This window comes from Canis lupus, chromosome 21, assembly GCF_011100685.1.
Source record: "Canis lupus familiaris isolate Mischka breed German Shepherd chromosome 21, alternate assembly UU_Cfam_GSD_1.0, whole genome shotgun sequence".
Lineage (NCBI taxonomy): Eukaryota > Metazoa > Chordata > Mammalia > Carnivora > Canidae > Canis > Canis lupus.
Window position 1 is genome coordinate 29127642 of NC_049242.1, and position 22185 is coordinate 29149826.

General features: G+C 38.0%; 2 long non-coding RNA genes across 2 annotated transcripts; both read left to right on the top strand.

Annotated features, from left to right (window-relative positions):
- The first annotated feature begins 4146 nt into the window (after positions 1-4146).
- Positions 4147-17440, top strand: LOC119877356. The gene is made up of 3 exons (XR_005375695.1): positions 4147-8063; positions 10846-11927; positions 16861-17440. It is a non-coding gene; the product is annotated as an uncharacterized LOC119877356 (long non-coding RNA).
- A 1820-nt stretch (positions 17441-19260) lies between these two features.
- LOC119864892 lies at positions 19261-21985 on the top strand. Its single transcript, XR_005375369.1, has 2 exons — positions 19261-19394; positions 20457-21985. It is a non-coding gene; the product is annotated as an uncharacterized LOC119864892 (long non-coding RNA).
- The last annotated feature ends 200 nt before the right edge of the window (positions 21986-22185 follow it).

The window sequence follows — 22185 nt, forward strand, 5'->3', positions numbered from 1 at the left end:
ATATACTGAACATACAACTTTTACCCTTTTGTTCCTCATTTGATTCAGCTATCTTTATAGTTTTGTTATCATTGTATTTTATTGATTATTCTGTGGGGTTAAGCCTATGTTAAGCCTTGATTTTTTTTTTCATAGATTATTGAGGCTCTGTTCATTATTTTCCTATTGGATAATTTGCATTAATCTACTTTTAAGTTCACTCAGTCTTTCTTTTGTGATTCTAAATTTCTCTTAAGCCAGTCCAGGATTACTTTTTTGAGTGATTAAAGCTTTTAGTTTTACTATTTCAATTAATAAAACTATTTCTATTTGTCTTTTGGAATTTCCTATTTGATGATTATTATAAGCAAGTTTTCTTTAATAGGCTTTACCCTAGTTATGATAGTTACGGTGAAGTTCTTATCTTCCTTGTTGTAAGTCCTGTTTTAAATGCAGTATCTGCATTATCTTGAAGTTGTTCTCCATTGATCACCTTGTTGTTGAGTATGGACTATTTTAGTTTCTCTGTAGGTTAAACCATTTTAACATGTACCTTAAATTCCCCAAGGGGAATTGTGAATGAGATGTAAAGACTCTGGATTCTGTTTATTTTTCTGAAGGATATTTATTTTTCAGGCAATTAATTTGGTTGATCTCAAATTCGAAAATCTCCCCTGCATTTTGCAGCAACTGAAATTTTGATCAGTTCTTTTAGGTCTATTTGGACTCCTCTGTATTCACTTCAAACATATGTTGTTCAAAGAATTGCTCGATTTGTATGTAAAATAAGAGATTTCCTCCTCTGGATCTCTCTTTTACAGGCATTCTCCTACTGGCTGTTATAATAGCCCCAAATCATTCCTCTTGCTTTTCAAGCTAATAAGTCTCTATGCTGCTGAGTTTTAACTGTCCTGCTCACTACCAATTGAGCAAATAAAAAGCCATAAAACCAGGAAAGTCCTTCAATAGTATAGTCCCTTCTTTTAATTGTTTATTACACTGTAGATTCTAAGTGTTTTGTCAGTCTCTAGTGCCTTCATGTTTTTGTTTGTTTTGTTTAATTTTTACAAATGTTCAAAGTTAATAGTGTTGACCTGTAGGGTATGAGTACTCTTTTGTTAGAATAAATACCTCCATTATTTATGGAGGAAACAGAATCTCAGTTTTGCTTCTCTGGATATTCTAAGCTGAAAGTTCAATTTCTGAATTTTAGTGTGTGTTTTTTTTTGTTTTGTTTTGTTTTACAAACTGCCAGATTTTGTTCAAAGTGGTTATACCATTTCTGCAAGTCTGCATATTTCAGGAATGGAACAGTGATGGTGTGGAATAGGTGGTTAATGCAAAGATATTAAGCATAGGTGTATTTTTCAGTGTATTTGGTTGAAATTGTAGAGGATTGGAGAGCTCAGAGTCCAACTGTGTGACAGGCACAGTACAATGATATTGATTGTAGTGCTCAGAAGAAAAGAACTTTCTTACCCAAAAACTTCTTTTCTGTCTGGTACTTCCTTTCCCAATCCCTCCACAGATCCAAAAATCCATTGTTTCACCTCTCTTCCTCTGAATCTCTTAACTGACCCTACATCCATGGTCAATATCTTGGGACTCTCTTATGAAGCATTAGATTTGCAGCCAAGAAGAATCAGTGGGGAAAGCAGCTCTTGTCAAGATACCTAGAAACTTAGGCAAGCACAATACCTGAATTTACACTTCTCTTACCATAAATACTTTCTCACCAGAGCTGAGTATATTGGTATGTTGCATATTCCAGCTCATTGCATTCTGAGTTACAGGGAAAAAGAAATCTTTCTCAGAGCTCTGTATTTCCCTGCCTTCATTATATCTTCTGCTTGGAAAGGAATCTAATGAAATATCTCTCTATTTGGCCCATGGATTTTTAATACTTTCCCATTTGAGAAAACCTTAGGGTAAAGCAAGAGTTGACACAGTTGAAGTGTATTGATGGGGACAGATAAAAAAATTAATCCAAGAAAGCCATAGGAATAAGACAGAAGTGAAAGATTGATTAGTATTTGTCAAAAAGTGGAAACAACCTAAGAGTCTATCAATGGAATAATGGATAAAGATGTAGTATATATATATATATATATATATATATATATATATATATACACACACACACACACAATGGAATAATACTCAGCCATAAAAAGAATGAAATCTTGCCATTCAACAACATAGATGGACCTTGAAGGTGTAATGCTAAGTGAAATAAATGAGAGAAATACAAACACCATATCATTTCACTCAGACATGTAAACTAACAAATAAAACAAGCAAACAACACAAAACTCATAGATAAAGAGATCAGATTGATGGTTGTTAGAGGCAGGAGTTTGGGGGTAGGCAAAATGTGTGAAGGGGGTCAAGAAGTAAAGCCTTCCAGTTATAAAATAAGTCACAGGGATATAATGTATAGCATGGTGACTTCATGTAAAAAGTATTGTGTTACAAATTTGAAGTTGCTCCAAAAGTAAATCTTGAAAGTTCTCATGGGGGGGGGGGGGTTCTTGACTTTGTATGGTGATAGATAGTAATTTGATTTACTATAATGAACATTTCACAATGTATACAAATGTTAAATCATTATATTGTACATCTAAACCAATATGATGTATGCTAATTATACTTCAATAAAAATTTATCAAAGGGGAATCATATATATGTTATTGATACCAGAAGAATAACTGAATTATATGATGTGACAGCAACTGTGTTCACAGGAAGAATGGTAGGTTAGAAGCATGATTTATCATCAAGATGTTCCATTCAGAATATTACTTAGCCATTAGAAATGACAAATACCCACCATTTGCTTCAACGTGGATGGAACTGGAGGGTATTATGCTGTGTGAAATAAGTCAATCGGAGAAGGACAAACATTGTATGTTCTCATTCATTTGGGGAATATAAATAATAGTGAAAGGGAATAGAAGGAAAGGGAGAAGAAGTGGGTAGGAAATATCAGAAAGGGAGACAGAACATGAAGACTCCTAACTCTGGGAAACAAACTAGGGGTGGTGGAAGGGGAGGAGGGCGGGGGGTGGGGGTGAGTGGGTGATGGGCACTGAGGGGGGCACTTGACGGGATGAGCACTGGGTGTTATTCTGTATGTTGGCAAATTGAACACCAATAAAAAATAAATTTATTATTTAAAAAAAGAAAAAAAAGGATGTTCCATTCAATTAAAAATATTTTACAGTTATATATATGCATATCTATCACTCCTATGTACAATAACTTCTAATAGATTTGAGGCAATAAGCAACAAAATAGAGAAAGTCTCCCTGACTTCATGAAACTTATAGTTGAGGATGCAGTGTGAGGTAAGTATGGAGATTACCACTGATAAAATCAGTAATACAACCAAGTTTCTCATTGCACTTCTCTCTCTTGCCTTTGACTCATGCATTTTCCTTTTTCAATTCAAGGAATAGTGACTGAGTCCTCACCTCTAGGAATAGCCCTAGTTTCAGCAACAGCTTCCAGAAAAATTCTAGCAAAAGGAACCCTAGACAAAGAGCTTATGGAGTACCTGTGGGCCACATCCCAGACTTCTGGACCAGTTGTGCACTGAGCGCAGCAGAGACGAGAACTAGGCCTGGCTCTGCTCAGGATTGAAAAAGATACTTTGAGGAAGATAGTAGGGGAAGTCAGAAAGTTCTTTGAAGCTTAAGAATTTAATGCCTGTCAGTATAATAATGTAGGATTTCTATATGACTCTCCACAGAAATTCCTAGCACCCTATCCTCTCTGGGTTTGGAAGCCTTGATGGTGTGATGATGGTTGCTCTGCCCTGCAGTTTCTTTGGTGTTTTCTAGTCTTACAGAATTTTCAAGTTCAAACTCAAGGATCTACTACAGTTTACACATTAAAAAAAAAATCACTAATCTTGCTCATCCTTCTTCTTGGGCCATTTCTGCCAACCAGAGAAGCACCTAGGAAGGATTTCCATAAGGGGCATCTTGACAACTTCAAATAAAAGAAAATGGGCACCTGGGTGGCTCAGCAGGTTGAGCATTCGACTCTTGATTTCAACTCAAATCTTGATCTCAGGGTTTAAGCAACAACAACAACAAGGACATGATGACAACAACAACAAAATGAGATGCTTGCTTGGTGTTAATAACATGAAAAGACATCAGAAGATGTAGCATGATAACAAGATGCTAAGACCCATGAGAAAAGGGAATTGTAGGGGAATTTCTTTGTTTAACTACCTTTTTTCCTGTGAAAGACAGCCACACTCCAGATTGACTCACTCAGATGGTAGATACCACTCAAAACTCTTTTTTCTTTTCTTTTTTCTTCTTCTTCTTTTTTTTTTTAACCATGACTTCCTTTTATCTGACTAGATTGTATGGGATTATAGCTGACTTTTAAAACACTATCACCTCAACAACATCCTCCTGTGCCCTTCAGTGTCCTGTGTCACTATTTGGCATGTACCCTTTGAAACTGTATAATTCACATGTTTCATTATCACTGTCATTATCACAGTTCACTTGTGCCACTTGATGCAGAACTTGAGAATTGTTAGTCAGGGTTCTCTAGAGAAATATACCTACATGAAGGAGATTTATTATAAGGAATTGACTCACATGATTATGGGGGCTGAGAAGTTTCAGGACCTGGCATCTGCAAAGAGGAGACACAAGAAAGCTGGTGTTGTCATTCAGTCCAAGACCAAAGGCTGGAGAACTGGGGTAGGTGGTGTTGTAAATTCTAATTCCAAGGACAGGAGAGGACCTATATATCCCAGCTCAAGCAGGCAGGCAGGAAGGAAAAGGGATGAATTCCTCTTTCCTTTCAGGCCTTCAACAAATCAGATGATGCCCAACAATGCTGGGGAAGACAATCCAGAGTCCACAGATTCAAATGCCATTGTCATCCGAAACAACCACCTCACAGACCTAGAAATGTTTAATCTGGGCATCTTGTGGCCTGTCAAGTTGACACACAAAAGTAACCTTCACAATTATTTTCCTGCTTCATTTTTATTATGCTAAGATAATTGAGACTATATGTTAAATAATACTAGATCACATTATCCAACAAATTACACTGCCCATGGTTTCATCTTTCTAACATCTTCAGCAAAAGTGTCATTTTGGCTATATTGAATCCAAATATTCTGAAGGTCAGCCTCATTGTGCTGCCATTCCATGATAGCACATGACTGACTGCTGAGGGTAATGTAAGATGTACATAGGCCTTCCCTCTCGTAAGATCTAATAGGACACACACTGGGCAGATTCACTTACCTTAGCAGGTAGACAAAGAACAGTAGAAAGTATGTCCCTAGGTCTGCCTCAGACTAGCCTTCAGTGTGGAGCCCTCTTTGTGGAAAAGGGGTAAGTTTTTTCCCTCCTCATGACAGCTCATTTGGAGGGAAAAAGGCAAGGTGTGTGTGTGTGAAATTATAGTGCTCCAGTAAGCCTACTACTCGAAAGGACTGATTATCTTGAGCAGACATGAGAGCAGCTTGTAGGAGTGGAACAGACAGGAATGAGTGCAACCACTGGCTCACATGACCCAGACACAAAGCCATGTCACTTCCTTGGGGTCCTAGGCACAGGCCTCCCAGTGGTCCACAAACTTTCTCCTCTTTTCCTGCCCATCCCAGAGAATTTAACTTTCATTTTCACTCAGCACCTCTGGATCTGGTGGAGATCAGCCCCATGTTGGTGAGAGAATCCTGACCATGTCTGCCCCTAGCCCTAGCCTGCCTCCACTCTTCTCCAAGGAGGCACAACTTCTCACCTGGTGTCTGAGGTGTGTGGTATAGTTTGCAGAGGGCAGAGGTGGGGAGAAGTACTGAATTTTGGATGTGAGTTTAACATGTGGTCAGGAAGCTGCTGTGAAGGGGGGCCAAGCCCAACTTGCAAGCTTCCTGCTGAAAGTGTGGGGGCGGGGGAGGGAGGCAGTGCCTGTAGGTCAAAGGGAGGTTTGAAGGCTTGAAACACTGTTCTTTTATGGAAGGACCATTATTTCTCCAGGTTCAATCCACCCTGGAGATTTCCTTTACATTCTATAATTTTGAATTGCGCCTTGCTGAGAACAAGCCAAAATCCTTTATTTTTCAGAGGTAGAAAGTTACTTCTTTCCACAGAAAGAGCAAAGGCAGAGATATCTTTAAATCCTAACATTTTAATGCCCATCCTGTAACACTGTAGCATTTCTGCATGATTCTAGATAAATTCTCATCATCTTGGCCTGTTTGTGCTTAGGAGCTTGATGGGCTGACAACTGGCAGGCCCTGCAGCCTCCTTCTATTCACTCAGGCCAGAAGTTCCTTGAGAATCACTAACCTTACTCATCCCTCTCCCAGGGCCATAACTACCACCCAGGAACAGGTCACCTGAGAGATCAGGAGCAAGGAGGACACTTTCCAGATGTGGTATCTTTTCTAGCTGTTAATAAACAACATCAGTTACTTAATTGGTGTTAATGATGTAAAAAGATGACAGAAGAAGTACTAAGTTAACAAAATCCTGAGACCTGAAGGGAAGGAAATTTAGAGCAGAGGGGCCTCTGTTTACTTCTCCCCTTTCTATGGAAGGTACAGCTGCACCATCCTTACTCAGGTGGTCTGGAAGACAAAGGTCAGATCTCTTTTCTCACCCTGACTTCCCTTCCTCTGTTGAAATCTCACTTTATCAAAGCTGACTTTGGAGATTTTACCTCTGCTACATATTCTTTGCATCCCTCTCAGCCATCCATCACTGTTTGGCACCTGTCTTCTGAACTCACAGTATACCTTTGTCATACCAATTATCATAGAGTTTTAGATTTGATTTGTTATTTTTGTGCTCCAGTTTTCACTTTGCTAGTATTATAAGGAATTTGTATTAAATAGTATCACATGATTACCTGGCAAATGAAACAACACAATTTCCTTTTCCCGTTTTCTTTTTTTTTTTTCTTTTCCCATTTTCTTTAAGAAAAGTGACTCTTTCCCATATAGCATCAGTAATTTGTGGCTTCATCATGCTTAGAGAAACAGTTTTTCAGTCATAAAAGAAGAAAGTTTTGTGTGTATCCTCATTGTCTGGAATTTTGCCTTGTTTTGGTCTTTTTGTGTCTTTTTTTATTGTCTTTATCTGTCACCTCTGGGATATGCTGAGTTTGTATTCTTACAATCTCAGATGTTGGGAAAAGACCCAAGAATCGGACGGAGTCATCTGACATCTATGGCAGCCAGCTGACCTGGGAGTTGTATCAGACAGATAGCATTCATATTCCCATATCTATCTCCCTGATTGCTGTGGAGACCTTGGTCAGAGCTTAGGCAGCAGTGTGGTCATCCTCCATGTGTGGGGACTCCAGCTCCTCTTTGCCGATTCCTCCTCCTGTGCCTATTGTGACGGCAGATGCTTTGATATTGGCTCCTTATAGCCCCACTGTGAAAATAAATCCCATAACCCCATAGCTGAATGCATGCCCTGCTGCTCCTTCCTGTAGAAGTTTCTTGATGCTTCTCTGCATTGGTTGGATCTTGAGTGAAATGAGAAATAATTGGAGTCCTCATCCCATGTCTGTATCATAGTTTGAGTCATAAACAGGGATAGATATTATCATATAATAGGTAGAGATTATATACTATCTATCCCTGATATAATGTCTACTTCTGAGCCTGCTGTTCATCAGAGCCTTGTGTGACCCACAGTCTCTGCAGCTGCGAGCTTACTTCATATGGTCTTTGAACTATTTTCAGTACCTGTACCATTAGCTGGATTACATTTGCAATGCATGTCAGCCTCATTCTTGTCAGGTTCCCTTTATTCAGGATGAATATGGCCTAAGTGGACCATTTTGGTAGATTTAAATTTATCTCCATGCTGCCTCGATAGCTTTTCCCTCCTTATGTGGAGCAAAGGCAGCCTTACTGGTTGTCTCATACTGGAGATCTTTCTTTGATCATCAAACTCTGGCAACCTTAATATATACTGAGATCTTCCCTTTATGGTTTTTGTTTTTGCTTTCACATGCCCTCATGTGCCTGGAGCTCCTAACAGAAGCTGTGAATATAGACTCTGGCCACAGGACCATACTGAGTTCAGGTGAGAGAACGAATGTCCTTGTACCAATCTGTGATACCCCTGTGATTGACCACCATCAGTAGTTTCCAGTTTGGATCACCATCTCCATCATGCAATCTGATGAGACATATACTGCCAGGTTCATGTAGCTTAGCTGGGGAATAGAGGTGAGGAGATACAGCATGCTGGTATGGCTGCTTCAGATGAGCTTTCAGTCATGGTCCATACAGGGATATACCAGGTCCATTATCCTTGGCATCTCAGCTTCTTAAGAAACCAGACTAGGTGGATGTGCATGAACCTACCATTGATAAGCCTTGTGCTATAAAGGACTGATTACCCAGTGAAATCCTGTGAATACAGCTTCCCGGGGCTAAAAGAAGACAGAGTTGCCATCCAAGTCACAGTCCCCTCATGGAAACGGAGTCTTTGCTTATGAACTTGCTTTTAAGGTCTATATCAAGTCTCCTAGTCCAAAAGCACTTTACATATCAAGCGGGTTTTACTATCAATACTGTGGCCTTGCCAGGCAGCTGACCTTCCACTTTAGTGTAACCTGGTAGATTTCCCAGAAAAACAGATAAGCAATGACCTACTGAAAGAGTAAGGCAAGAATGCGTTTATGAGAAGGGAGAGCCCAAGCCTGATGCAAGTCCTTTGTTTCCAGGTCCCAACCCTATCCTTTACCTCATCTTGTCTCTCACTCTTCTCTGGTGCCTCCAACTCCTTCATCACCGTGTCCCTTGGGCTATCATCCTCCTCCCCTGGGCAAGTGTGCATGTATCCCAACTGACCTTCCCAGTTCTGCACTTTGGATGCATGTAACATTTCACAGCCCAAGTGCAGAGCTAATTATCTCCTTGCTCTTTGATGAGAGAGCATTGGTAATTTCTCCCTGCTCCTGGAAAAGATTCCTTTAATGTTGCATAATTTGGGAAGTGTCACATTTTACGGTCACTGCAGGCTCATGTGATGCCAAAGGCCTAGCAGTTTTCTGCACACCAGCCACACTGGTATTTTAAAACTCATGCAAGGTGACATGTCTTCATGACCAGATCACTTATTTTACCTAATACATTTTGAATTCTGTCTCACCCCATCTTTCCTTCATTTTCTTCAGCTTTCAGTTCAACCTTTCGGTTTTCAAGTTAGAATTCTTGGATAACACTTTATTTGCCCCATTATTTGATTTCTCAAGAGCATGTATGCCTCCCTAGTAATGTTTTCCACATTTGCTTTTGTGGTGTGTATATCTGTGTGTGTGAATGTGTGTGTGTTCTATTATTTAATTTACTATTTCTTTCCAGGTGAATGTCAAGTGTAGCCATTTAAACCCTCTTTTTTTTAAAATTAATTCTAATATAGTTAACATATAGAATTATAGTAGTTTCAAGTGTATAATATAGTGATTCAACACTTTCAAGTGTCACTTGGTGCTTGTCGACTAGTATATTCCTTCAACCTTATCACCTATCTCACCCATTCCCTCCCCTCCCCCATAACCAGCAGCTTGTTCTCTATAGTTAGGAGTCTGTTTCTTGGTCTCTCTCTCTTTCCCCTTGCTCATTTGGGTTTAAGTCCTAAGTTTAGACTCATTTTTGTGTTTATGGATATTAGGTTGCTAGCATATAATTCATCATTAAAGGTAATTAGTTGAATAATCTTGCCTAATATTTGAGATTTTATTCTTAAGACTGACATTTCATCCATATTTCTATTTTTTCAGGTGCCTAATTTGTACAATCCTATGAGTATATACCATTCTCTGAGTTTAAATGATCCCCCTCTTTACCATGTACACATACAATTTCATGCTCTTATTAACATCCTTGGCATATTTCCTGGCCAAGGTAAAATCTCACTAAGTACAACCACAAGACTTCCCAGAACCTCTCAGTTGATCTGGATCTCTTCATTCCCACATCTCACATTGCTTGGGTGTTAGTTGGGTCCAGGAAGTTATCTCTGTTTGTCTTTGATTAACTCAGTGTCAGGAGACAGACCTCTAGAGGAGGACCTTAAATACAGTAAGTTGATCCCAACTCTGTATTGAAGATAATTGATCTTTGTAAGTCACTTACTATCTCTATTCACACATATGGTGAAGGGTTTTCTTTTACCATGTACACAAACATTGTCATATATTATGTCATGGTAATAGGATAAATTATTGCAAACTTATAGCAAATGATGACAATGGTCACATTTATAAGTAAGTTAGAGCAAGAGTTTTTGATAAGAAAACAAGTAAGATGAGAGTTTACTGAAGTATAGGAGTGAGTCACACCGATGTCAGGGGTAGTATTTCACGTTGAGTGAAGAACAGATATAAAGGCCCAAATGAGTGTTTGGTGCTTTTTGCAGCGAGGGTGTGTTTTTGGGATGGCAAAGAAAAAGCAGGATAGATGGTAGGTCACACAAGGATCTTGGTAAAAACGGCCTCAGGTCATCTTTTTGTTTAGTAAAAGGAAAGGAAAATGACATTCATTGCGGACAGAGATGGAATTTGTCATGTCATGTGAACCAGGAGGAATTTGTTTGAAATGAGTAAGAAAAGTCCTTTTTACCAGGTCCCCAAGCTCCATTCCTTATTTCTCTACCTTTTTTTTTTGTCCTTCAATATTATAATTTGGGTTTGTCCTTGATTTCTACACAATTAGTATAATTTTATTCTTACCTTTCCAACTCTGCCCCCTTTTAACCTTCCCGATTGTGTAGGGATTTGTGAGCAAGGGGAACCACAGATGTCAGGAAAGATAGGAGCAAGGGAGTAACTTCTATGGCTTTTAAATTCCTAACATAGAGGGGGTGGTGATCTGCTCCATCTGCCTGGTCCTCCTGAGATAACCACCGAGCCTGGAATGTGGCCACAGCTTCTGTAAAGCCTGCTTTACTGCAGACAACAAGGAGTCCATGCCAAGCCAAGGAGGGAAGAACAGAAATTTCCCTGTATGCTGCATCAGTTACTGTGCTGCGGACCTGCGGCCTAACTGGCATGTGGTCGACATAGTAGAGTGGCTCAGAGAGCCCAAGGTGAGCCATGAGGAGGGCCAGAAGAGAAATCTCTGTGAGCACCACAAAGAGAAACTCTTGTTCTTCTGTAAGGAGGATGGGAAAGTCATTTGCTGGCTTTGTGAGTGGTCTCAGGAGCACCATGGTCTCCACATGGTCCCAATGGAGAAAGTTGCCCAGGAGTACCAGGTAAGAGACCAGGATGGAGCGAATATAGGGCAGAAAATGGTATTTGAGGAGATATCTCCACTTTGCATCCAACTTTAATTACCTTGTCATCATAGACTCGAGGCCTGTGATATCTTTTCCTTCTATCCTCGCCTTCCAAGGCCTGAAGAACATTTTTCTTGGCCTGAAGAAACTTTTTGCACATTCCATTAAATTACAAAAGGATAAAGATTTAGCCAAAAGTAGATAGTTTTGTACCTTATGCTAGACCGGTGAAGACTTAGTGTCCAAGTAACGCCCTCATTACCCTGTTGAACAGGAGGGTATATTGAGATGTAAGTTCCTTCTTTGCTGCAGGATTTGGTTTGTTCTAATAGTACAAAGAGAATCAGTTCTCTTTTAATGAGGGGATGATGACATCTATTGCCCAAGTCTTAACACATTCACCATGTTAAGTTTTCCTCCAAGTCGTGGATTCTAACTGCTGTTCTCACTGATTCTGTAAACTTTAGTCTCTTTGGAGATTGGCCTGATATCTTCCCCATTTATTCTCTGTGCTGTTGCTGAAAAATCTCACAGCTTGACTCTGGTGTAACTCTTCTCTCATAAGAGAAACTCCAAGCGGCTCTGCAGAAACTGAGGAAGAAGTAGCAGGAAGCTGAGATGTTGGAAGCTGTCATCAGAGAAGAGAATACTTTCTGCAAGGTAGGAGGAGATACCTCCTGAGGAAGTTAGATAAAAACATAGACGGGACCTTGAGTGTTAGTCACAGGAGCTCCCTTCCTTTTTGTTCCCTGAGAGTCGATATGTCCAGAGGTCATTTGGTTAGTCCTCTTCTTTTATCCTTTCCCCAATAAAGGTGAAGGCTGAAAAGTGAACATGTTATAAATGAACAGATGTTGAGAGGGAGATATTCGCATAGAGGGTGGCTAGTAAATTTTATGTTACATTCCTGATGTGATTTTGAGTCTTTTCTCTTCTGAGGGAAAGACAATTAGCAATGACTCATGGTTCTGTCTGCATTGCTCAACTTTCAGCTGAGGGTGAGGGGATAGGGGTCAGGAATAAAGCAAGGAGACTTGGTTGTCCTGGAAAGCTGTGTGAAAGCTGAGCCACATACACCCAAGGATCCTATCTGGGTCAGGGTTGGCCTCAATAATGCAAACTTGAAACCATTATTTTGAAATGCGATGGAGAAAAAAAAAAAAAAAAAGGAAGAGTTAGCTTCCCCACAAGTTGCTCCCTTGCTTCTCTCTCATTTCCCTTTGAGAACTTTTCAAGGAAAATAGTTCTCTTTCTAGCTCTCAGTCTCTGCCTGATAGCCTGAGTATCTCTCTCTCTTTCTCATTCCAAAGAATCAAATGCAAAATGAGAAAAGGCTTGTCTAGGCACAGTTTAAAAAACTAAAGACTATCCTGGAGCATGAGGAACTGAGGATGGTGCAGAAGCTGCAGTGCCAGGAGAATGCTGTTCTCAATACCCAGGGTACATCATGCATTGGTGATGAGCTGGTCCAGCAAAGCCAGATGTAAGAGACCTGATCTCGGTTCTGGAGCATCAGCTTCAGGGGTCAACAGTAAACATGCAGCATGTAAGACTCCAGAAAAAGCCCCAACATCTAGGATTTGAGAAAAATGAAGACCAAGTTTCCTTCTCTCCTCTCCCATGGTGCTTTGCTCTTCCTGGTGATGACACTAAGTTTCCCTTGGCCTTGCGGTGCCTCTTTCCTGTATCTATGTCAGAGGTTATAAGGATAAATAACAAGGGACAATCTCATATTTTTTTTTCATCAAGTGCAGTACAGAGATCTGATTGTGGCGAGAATTTGCATTGTATCCAGGGAAAGTCTAGAGGCCTCTATGAACAGTGACCTAGTGCTAAAGACTACCAGGTTCCTCTTCATGATTCAGCTTGGTCACAGATAGATGAACTTCACATTCTAAGACTTTTTTTTTTCCCTCATAGGATAAACTAAGGTTTTTTTTTCTTCCTCTTTTTCCATTTTCTGAAAAACAAACAAACAAAAAACAAATTGTGAAGGACTAGTATTACTTATTCTTTAAATATTCAATAGAATTTGCCAGTAGAACTATCTCATTCTAGGCTTTTCTTTTTCAAAAGGTTTAAAATACTTTTTAAAAATATGTATTAGGTTTATTTACATTTTTTACCATTCTTAAGTCAGGTGTGGTTTTTTGTTGTTGTTTGTTTTTTGTTTGTTTGTTTGTTTTGTTTTTTGCTTTTTAAAGATTTTGAGAGATTGAGCACAAATGGGGAGGTGAGGGAGAAGCAGGCTCCCCTCGAACAGGGACCCCAATGCAGGGCTTGATCCCAGGATCCCTGGCCCATGACCCAAGCCAAAGGTAGACTTAACTGACTGAGCCACTGAGGTACCCCTTAAGTCAGGTTTTGATAATAAATGTCTTTGTAGGGATTTGTCCACTCCAAGTTGTCTCATTTGTAGATATAAGGTAGTCACAATAATCCTTTATAATCCCTCTGATTTCTACAGCACACACAGTAATGTCCACTCTTTTATACCTGGTTTTGGTGATGTGCTTTTTCTCTCTCTTTTTTTTTTTTCTTGGACAGTTCAGTTGTCTTTGGTCAATTTTATTGATTTTCTTCAAGAACAAACTTTATTATTTCATCAACTTTTTAAATCTTTCTATATCATTTGTGTCTGCTCTCATCTTCATTGTTTCCTTTGTATAAGTGTGACTGCACACATGAACATGAATTTGTGCATGGATGAACATGAATGTGTGTGCATGCATGAACACAAGTGTGTGTATGTATGCATATATGAACATGAGTGTGTGTGTATGTGTGTGTGTGTGTGTATTGGGTTTAATTTGCCATTCTTTGTCTAGTTTCTTTTTTTTTTTTTCTTTTTTTTTTTGTGTCTAGTTTCTTAAAGTGAAAACTTTAATTATTTATTTGAGGTGATCTTTTCTGATATAGTATTTAATGATATAAATGCAATGATTTAGGTATATTCCATATATTTTGATTGATTAGTTGTTATTTTCATTTAGTTCTACTTATTTTCTAATTTCTTTTGTGATTCTTTTTTTTTTTTTTTTTTTTTTTGGTTAACCCTTGGGAATATTTGAAAGTGTGCTTTTTATCTATTTTATAAAAATGTTTTTATTTAAATTCCGGTTAATTAACATACAGTGTCATATTAGTTTCAGGTGTACAATATAGTGATTCAAAACTTCCATACAACATCTAGTGCTCATCACACTCCTTAATCCCCATCACCTATTTATTCTATCCCCCATTCACCTCCTCTCTGATAACCACTAGTTTGTTCTCTATAATTAAGAGTCTGTTTCTTGATTTGCCTCTTTTATTCCCCTTTGCTCATTTTTTTCTTAAATTCTACATGAGTGAAATCATGATATTTGCCTTTCTTTGACTGACTTATTTCACTTAGCATAATACTCTCTAGCTCTATTCTTTTTTTATGACTAATATTCCATGGTGTGTGTGTGTGTGTGTGTGTGTGTGTGTGAGTGAGATATATACTACATCTTCTTTATCATTCATCAGTTGAAGGACACTTGTGCTGTTTCTTAACTTGGCCATTGCAGATAATGCTACTGGAAACATTGGGGTGCATGTATCCCTTTGAATTAGTATTTTTGTATTCTTTGGGTAAATACTTAGAAAGCGTGCAGCTTAATTTAACAACACTTGATTTCTTATATTTTCTTCTGTGGATTTCTTTTTTTTTTTTTTTAAAGATTCTATTTATTTGTTCATGAGAGACACAGAGAGGCAGAGACATCAGCAGAGGGAGAAGTGGGCTCCCTGCAGGGATCCGATGCAGTACTCAATCCCAGACCCCAGGATCATGCCCTGAGCTGAAGGCAGACACTCAACTACTGAGCCACCCAGGCTTCTCTGCTGTGGATTTAAAATTTAATTTCTTTGTAATCAGAAAACACATATTTTATTATTTCACTATTTAAATGTATTGATAATTGTTTTATGGACTATAATATTGTATGTCCAGAAAATTTTTCTATGCAAATTTGAGAAGAATGTGTATTCTTCATTTATTAGATAAAATGGTTTATTAGTTAGATTATTATTAGTTATTATTATTAGTTAGATTATTATTATTAGTTAGATCAAATTGGTTAATAATATCATCTATGTCTTCTGTATCTTTGATGATGTTCATACAAGCTATTTTATCAATTATTGAGAGTGAGCTACTAAATTGTCTATTTTTCTTTTTATTCCTTTCAATTTTGCTTTGTGTATTTTGAAACTCTGCTGTTGAGTAAATTTACATTTATAATTGTTATATCCCTTCTTGATCTACTGAACCTTTTATCATTCTGAAATTTCCCTCTCATTCTCTCATAATATTTATTGTCATAAAGTCTATTTTGTCTAATATTAATGTAGACACAAGCTTTTTTATGATTACTGCTTGCACGGTGTATATTTTTCTATCTTTTTCCTTTCCTGTATTTGTGTCTCTGGATCCAAAATATGTCTCTTGTAGATAGCAACAGTTGAATCTTGCCTTTTATCTAGTCCAATGATCATTGCTTTTTAATAGGGGTAATAAGACAGTAACATGTAGCATAATTGTTGATGTGGCTGTATTTACATTTATCATATTTATCATATTGCTTTTTTTCCATATGTTGCCTGCAGTTTTCATTGTCTTTTCTCCTTAACTTGCCTTGTTTGAGTTAAACAAATATTTCTTTTCTTTTTAAAAGGGGGGGGCCAAATTACTTTATTATTTAAAAATTTGAGTACAACCAATTTTGTTGTCATTAAAATTAGAGGTATCTTAAATTTGAATGAATAAACCAAAAACCAGAAATTAAGTTTGGTAAAAATGGGAATAGTTTTCCAGTAATTACAGATTAGAAGGCAGAAATCAATTTAGAGAAATATAGACAAACCCCATGTTTACAATGATTATGCCACAGATTTAAACTTCAGTAGTGCATTAGTAAACTGTTCACATTTAGATCTTCACCTTGAGATAGCTGTTCCTTTAAAAAAAATCTCAGTACCTTGTGCAAATAAATCGGTCTTCCATATGCCTTAGCACACTTAAAATTTCTCCATCGTATGTATACAAAACACCTACCATTCGGCAGGGCAAAATACATACTTTCATAACAAAACTATAATGTACGTCTCAAGTATGAACAATATAGACATAATACATGGTATACAGTATTTACAAAATATAAAATATAATACAAGTTGTTGGTTGTAATTTTTTCAACTCATCTTTTGCACTTGTAAGTTACAAGGCAAATTTTCATTTCTGTACCAATTCTCTTTTCAAGAGTCCAGAGATTTTGGAAACTGACAGACATTGCAATCTGAGATCTAAGTTTGAACTTTTAGGAGAGTTTTTAAGTATACCGCCATCAACTCCCTATTTTGGTTGGAATTTTCAATAGTGCTTCCCATCCAGTGACTAGGAGGCTTTGGAAGAACACTGGGAGAAGGTGGATCACTAAACTTTGCCCCAGCACACTTTTCCTTTTGGCTCACTTCAGTTAGAAATGCTGATTTCTTCAAATGCATATTTTTAATATTCTCAGTGTTTTTAAAAGGCTTTTTTTTTTTTCCTGCTTCTGAATTAAAGCGGATGAAACAGAATCCTGCCAAAAGTTATTTCCATTTCTTTTTGCAGAGGTGATCTCGGCTAATGGTAAGTTATATTTGCTTTTCTGTCTGTTTATCTTTGGTTGTTCACACAAGTGTATACCATGAACAAGCTGGCCGTGGCGAATGGCAATTTTCTCCGATTTTCCCATCTTTGATCTTAAAACCTCTCTTCTGAACGAGGGTTGGCCGGGCGCCGGGGCGGCAGCGGGCCAGGGAACGGGCTCGCTTCCTCAGGTTGGGCTGCCCCGCGGGCACTGGGTGTTATTCTGTATGTTGGTAAATTGAACACCAATAAAAAATTAATTTATTAAAAAAAAAACATAAAAAAAAAAAAAAAGAAAAGGAGGAAGAGAAGCCAGCGATTGCGGGGCGGGGCGGCGGCTGAGAGCCCGAGTGCAGCGTGGACCATGGTTCGGGCGGTGGCGGCGCAGCAACCTAAACAAATATTTCTAATATAAAGTGTTAAGTTTTCCTATTTCTGTGTGTTTTCTTTCTTTCTTTCTTTCTTTCTTTCTTTCTTTCTTTCTTTCTTTCTTTCTTTCTTTCTTTCTTTCTTTCTCTCTCTCTCTCTCTCTTTCTTTCTTTCTTTCTTTCTTTCTCTTTCTCTTTCTTTCTTTCTTTCTTTCTTTCTTTCTTTCTTTCTTTCTTTCTTTTTTTGTTTGTTTTGCTTTTTTTTAGGTTTTTTTTCCCCCCTAGGGGTTGTTTGAGTGATGACCCTATGCATCTTACCCTATTAGGTTCTATTTAGATTAATACCAAGTTAACTAGAGTAAGATAGAGAAACTTTCTTCCAACATTGCTTCATTTCCTTCCAGCTACAATGCAGCGATACTTTAATATGGGCACCTGATCCAATGCATAGCAATGCCATGCAGGCATAAGAGTGCTTTGGTTTTTGTTTTCTGTTTTGTTTTGTTTTAACTGGGAAGAGAAATTCTCTTTTCTTCTGGAGTTTATATCAAGAGACTCATGTTTCCTTCATGAACTGAGAATAAAGTGAATATAGTGGAAATAAATGAAATTTGGAGAAGGACATAGACCAGATCCTGATGACAGTGTTTGAGGTTCAAAAATAACCTTTGATTAAAATTATAACTGCCCTAAACGCTTTTTTCTACTTAATCTAGTTTTGGTTTTTGTCATATACAACATAAAAGCTCTAATACAGACAGCAAGACCTTGTGAGGTTTTGTTTTGTTTTGTTTTGTTTTGTTTTGTTTGTTTGTTTGTTGCCCTTATAGATCCACCTCCCGGCCTAGTTTTTGGTGACATGAAAGAAGTAAGTCTGATGTAAAGGAAATCAAATGTATTGGTAGATATTTGTTCAAATAACAAAATAATACCTGTGATGATAAAGAAAATCAGATGGTTAAGAACTATTAAGAATGTGTACTAAACTGTACTAATATTATACTGTATGTTAACTAACTAGAATTTTAAATAACAACTTAAAAAAATAAAAATAACAAAAAATGAATTGGACTAAATTGCTTGGTAGAGACTAAAGTGCAGGTAAAAAAGGTAAAAAATATAGTTTTGGGATAGTGACTGAGTGGGTATTGGTAACATTATGAACAATGGAGTATAAGAGAGAAAATGACTTGATTGGTAAGTGATAAGTTACATATTAGACATCCTGACTTACTAGGTCCTATGGCTTCTTTACTACTGAATATATTAACCTGCATTTAAGAGACAAAACTGAGTTAAAATGAGGAGTTGGAAATCAAATGCACATATGTGTCTGTTGAATTTAAGGGAGTGAACTAGATCATTTGTAGATAGTGTGCAAAATGAGGAGAGACTTGAAAAAACCCTACTTTAATATATTTTCTTGAATCCTCAGCAAAGCCATGTAAATTTCTTGAGGGATATTATGATTATCTACTCATCTTTGATTCTCCAAATCCTCTCCTGATGTTTGGCAGATAATAGTATATCACTTTGTTTCTATTGAATAAATGAAAGAACTTTTGCATTATTCAAACCACCTCATTCATTTAGGAAAAAATGATGATACTCGTTTTCCTCATAAATATGCCTCATCTCCAGATAGTAGGAGCTTCATGCTTTTACTTCTACAAGGCTCAAAGCAGTTTCTACCTTTCAGGAAATCTGATAACCTCACATGAGTTTTCGGGATGGTTAGCCTGGCCTTATTTGTACTTACTTGCTCTCACATTGGGACCATCTTTACTCCTACCACGACGGTTGGTGGGGATACGATGAAGCTTTGTAAGTGAGGAGAGTCATAGCCTCTTTCTTTTTTTTTTAAGATTTATTTATTCATGATAGAGAGAGAGAGAGACAGAGAGAGAGAGAGAGGCAGAGACACGAGAGGAGGCTCCATGCCGGGAGCCGGACGCGGGACTTGAGCCGAGAACTCCAGGATCGCGCCCTGGGCCAAAGGCAGGCGCCAAACCGCTGAGCCACCCAGGGATACCCGAGTCTATAGCCTCTTGACTCATGTCTTCCCTTTTCTTCCTAGGATGTGAACCACATCACAGAAAGGTACGTGTGGGGCATCAGAGATGATCCTTTTGTGCAGTGAAAAGAAGTTTAAAGTCATTAGAGTTCTATGGTGATCAATTGGAATAAAACATCTCAGGGCAGGACAATTTGGGAATAGTTTTATGCTAAACTTCTGCTCACAAATCATGGTTTGAGTGTTCTGAAACTATTGGGAATGGACCAAGTTCTGTGGGACAGAATGTAGATGGTGGAAAGTCACACAGTTTGGGTCAGTAGCAGTACTCTGGGGTTAAGGGGTGGCAGACACCTGTGACATCATAAATTTTATTCACCCTCCATGCCTGTGTCTAACTCAGGCTCTCATATTCCATAGGTGTTGGCTTTTTGTGGGAAGGTCATGTCTTCTAAACCTGTCAAGCACAGGTTTAGGAATTGGAGACAGCTCCTTTATATTTAAGAGATATATAGGGACCTTCTATATGGCTCTGTTTAGATTTCCAAACACAGACTCATATCTCATGGAATATTTTGGCCCTAGGACACACAGTGATCCATCTTGGTCACACACTTTAGAAGCCAGAATGGAAAGGTAGCATCTAAATTTGCACACCTACCTGACAGTATCAAGCTTTTTCCTAACACATGAAATTCTGGTCATCTTTATTTTGATGTTCATGTCTTCTGTTCTAAGTGTCTGCAAATGTTTCCAGAGAACCTGAAAGCTCAGATGTTATTCTGAGGGATTTCCTGCTAGGGAGCAGAGTTTAAAGATCTTGGTCCTTCCCAGACAATATTCCCACACTTGATATGTTTCAAACACCCAGGAGTCAGGTTCTGCAACCTCACTTTCTGATCATCTGCCCTGGGAACCGACATCCATGCAGTGACTTTTTCACCCATTAAGTTTTTTCAAGGTACTATAGTTTTGTTTTGTTATATCCATTATTTCATATAATTTCTAGGAGATAGAGAGGGAGATGTTCATGATTTAATTTTGGAAGAAAGAAATGTGTCTCTGAAAGGTTAAGACATTTATTTATTTATTTATTTATTTATTTATTTATTATTATTATTTTATTTTTATTTTTATTTTTTTTTTAGGTTAAGACATTTCTAAGGTCACACAGAGGCTAACTGGGAAGGTGGACATGAACACTTTTCTCCCGGATTCAGGGTCAGGAGTCTGCTCTTTTTTTTTCTCGGGATCTCCAGGGAGAAGGATTCAAGCTCTTCAATGGGGTGAATAGGAAGTCAGTCATTTTGGAAGAACAAAGAGTCAAAAGTGTAAGGTTCATTTTTTGTCATGCTTAGGAGTGAGAACTTGAGCTGAAGAAACCAAAACTTTTCTCAAGGAATGAAAGAAAGTGTTCTGAGTTTCTAATCTGAAAGGGATAATACAAGCGCTTAGAGGTGAAGAGCCCTGGAGCAAGTGGGTGACTGTGAGTGTTGTTTTTTTTTATTTTATTTATTTATTTTTTATTTTTTATTTGAGAGCTGACACATGTAGCACTACTGAGGGAAGGAGAAATCAGTATAATTAAGCTAAACTGTTCTAATCACCTTTCAGAATTTTTCATTCTTAGTAGTCTCCTGTTCCCACACTTGTGTTTTCTCTTCCAACACATACATACATATTTTGCTTCTGCAGTGTTACACCTCTCCCCAGGAACAGAATATAATTATTCCCAGTTCCCACTCCAATTATTCCTAATATCCCTTTTACAGTGTCACAAATAAAGCTATGTCACATGTCTCACCCAGCCCTAATTTTTCTGCAGCTCATATGACTCCAGATAATGCCAAAAATAACAACATATGCTATTTCTACAGATCAAAGACAAATGAGATATGTGTTTCATTGGAAACTAGATAATGCATATAATAGCAGTTATGGTGTCCTTGGCTCCCTGGTCATTGGATTGGGGAAACATTACTGGGAGGTAGATCCTGGAGGTATAAGATGGAAAATGCCCAGAATACATTATGAAATTTCATGTTAGACATGATTAAAATTATCAACATAGTTACTCTAGGTTTCAACCAAATATGACCACTGCATTAAACGGTGATGAATCAACTTTATAATGCTTTTGAGGAGTCATCCTTCTCTGATCTCCTCATCTTAATCCTGACCCTGCCTGTCATTCTCCATAGGTTTTCCTAGACTATGAGGCTGGCATTGTCTTATTTTTCAATGTCACAAACTATGGGTTTCTCATCTATACGTTCTTTTCATTTTCCTCTTCTCAGGAAGCTTTTCCATATTTCAGCCCCATGAAATGGAATGACCCCATCATGACTCTGCTCTCCAAGCTCTTGAACCTTCTTACATCCCTACTCATTTCTTTGTAGTGCCTCTTGCCTTGGGTGCAGCTGATGCACTGAGCTTATCTGCACCATTCTCACCATCTTTTCTTTGCTGCCTTCCTTCTCTCCATTTGAACACCCTTCGTTCAGGAGAATATATCAAAAATAGTAATTAAGAGTTTTGTGTCTAGAGTGTCTGGACAATGTAAAGTAACCTTGAATAATGTACATAAATGCTGTGTTTATTTTCTTAAAATCATCTTGATGTAAAAACTGCACCATACTTAGGATTATTGTGAGAAAATAAATTCATTAAATATTAACATATAAGTGTTTCGATTTTTTTTTTCATTTTTTAAAAAAAAAGATCTATTTATTTGAGAGAAAGAGAGAAAGAGTTTGAGCAGGGATAGAGGCAGAGGGAAAGGGAGAGAGAAATTCCCAAGTAGACTTCCCACGGAGTACCAAGACCAACATGGGGCTCAATTTCACAATCACTTTACGATCTTAAAGCCACAGGGAT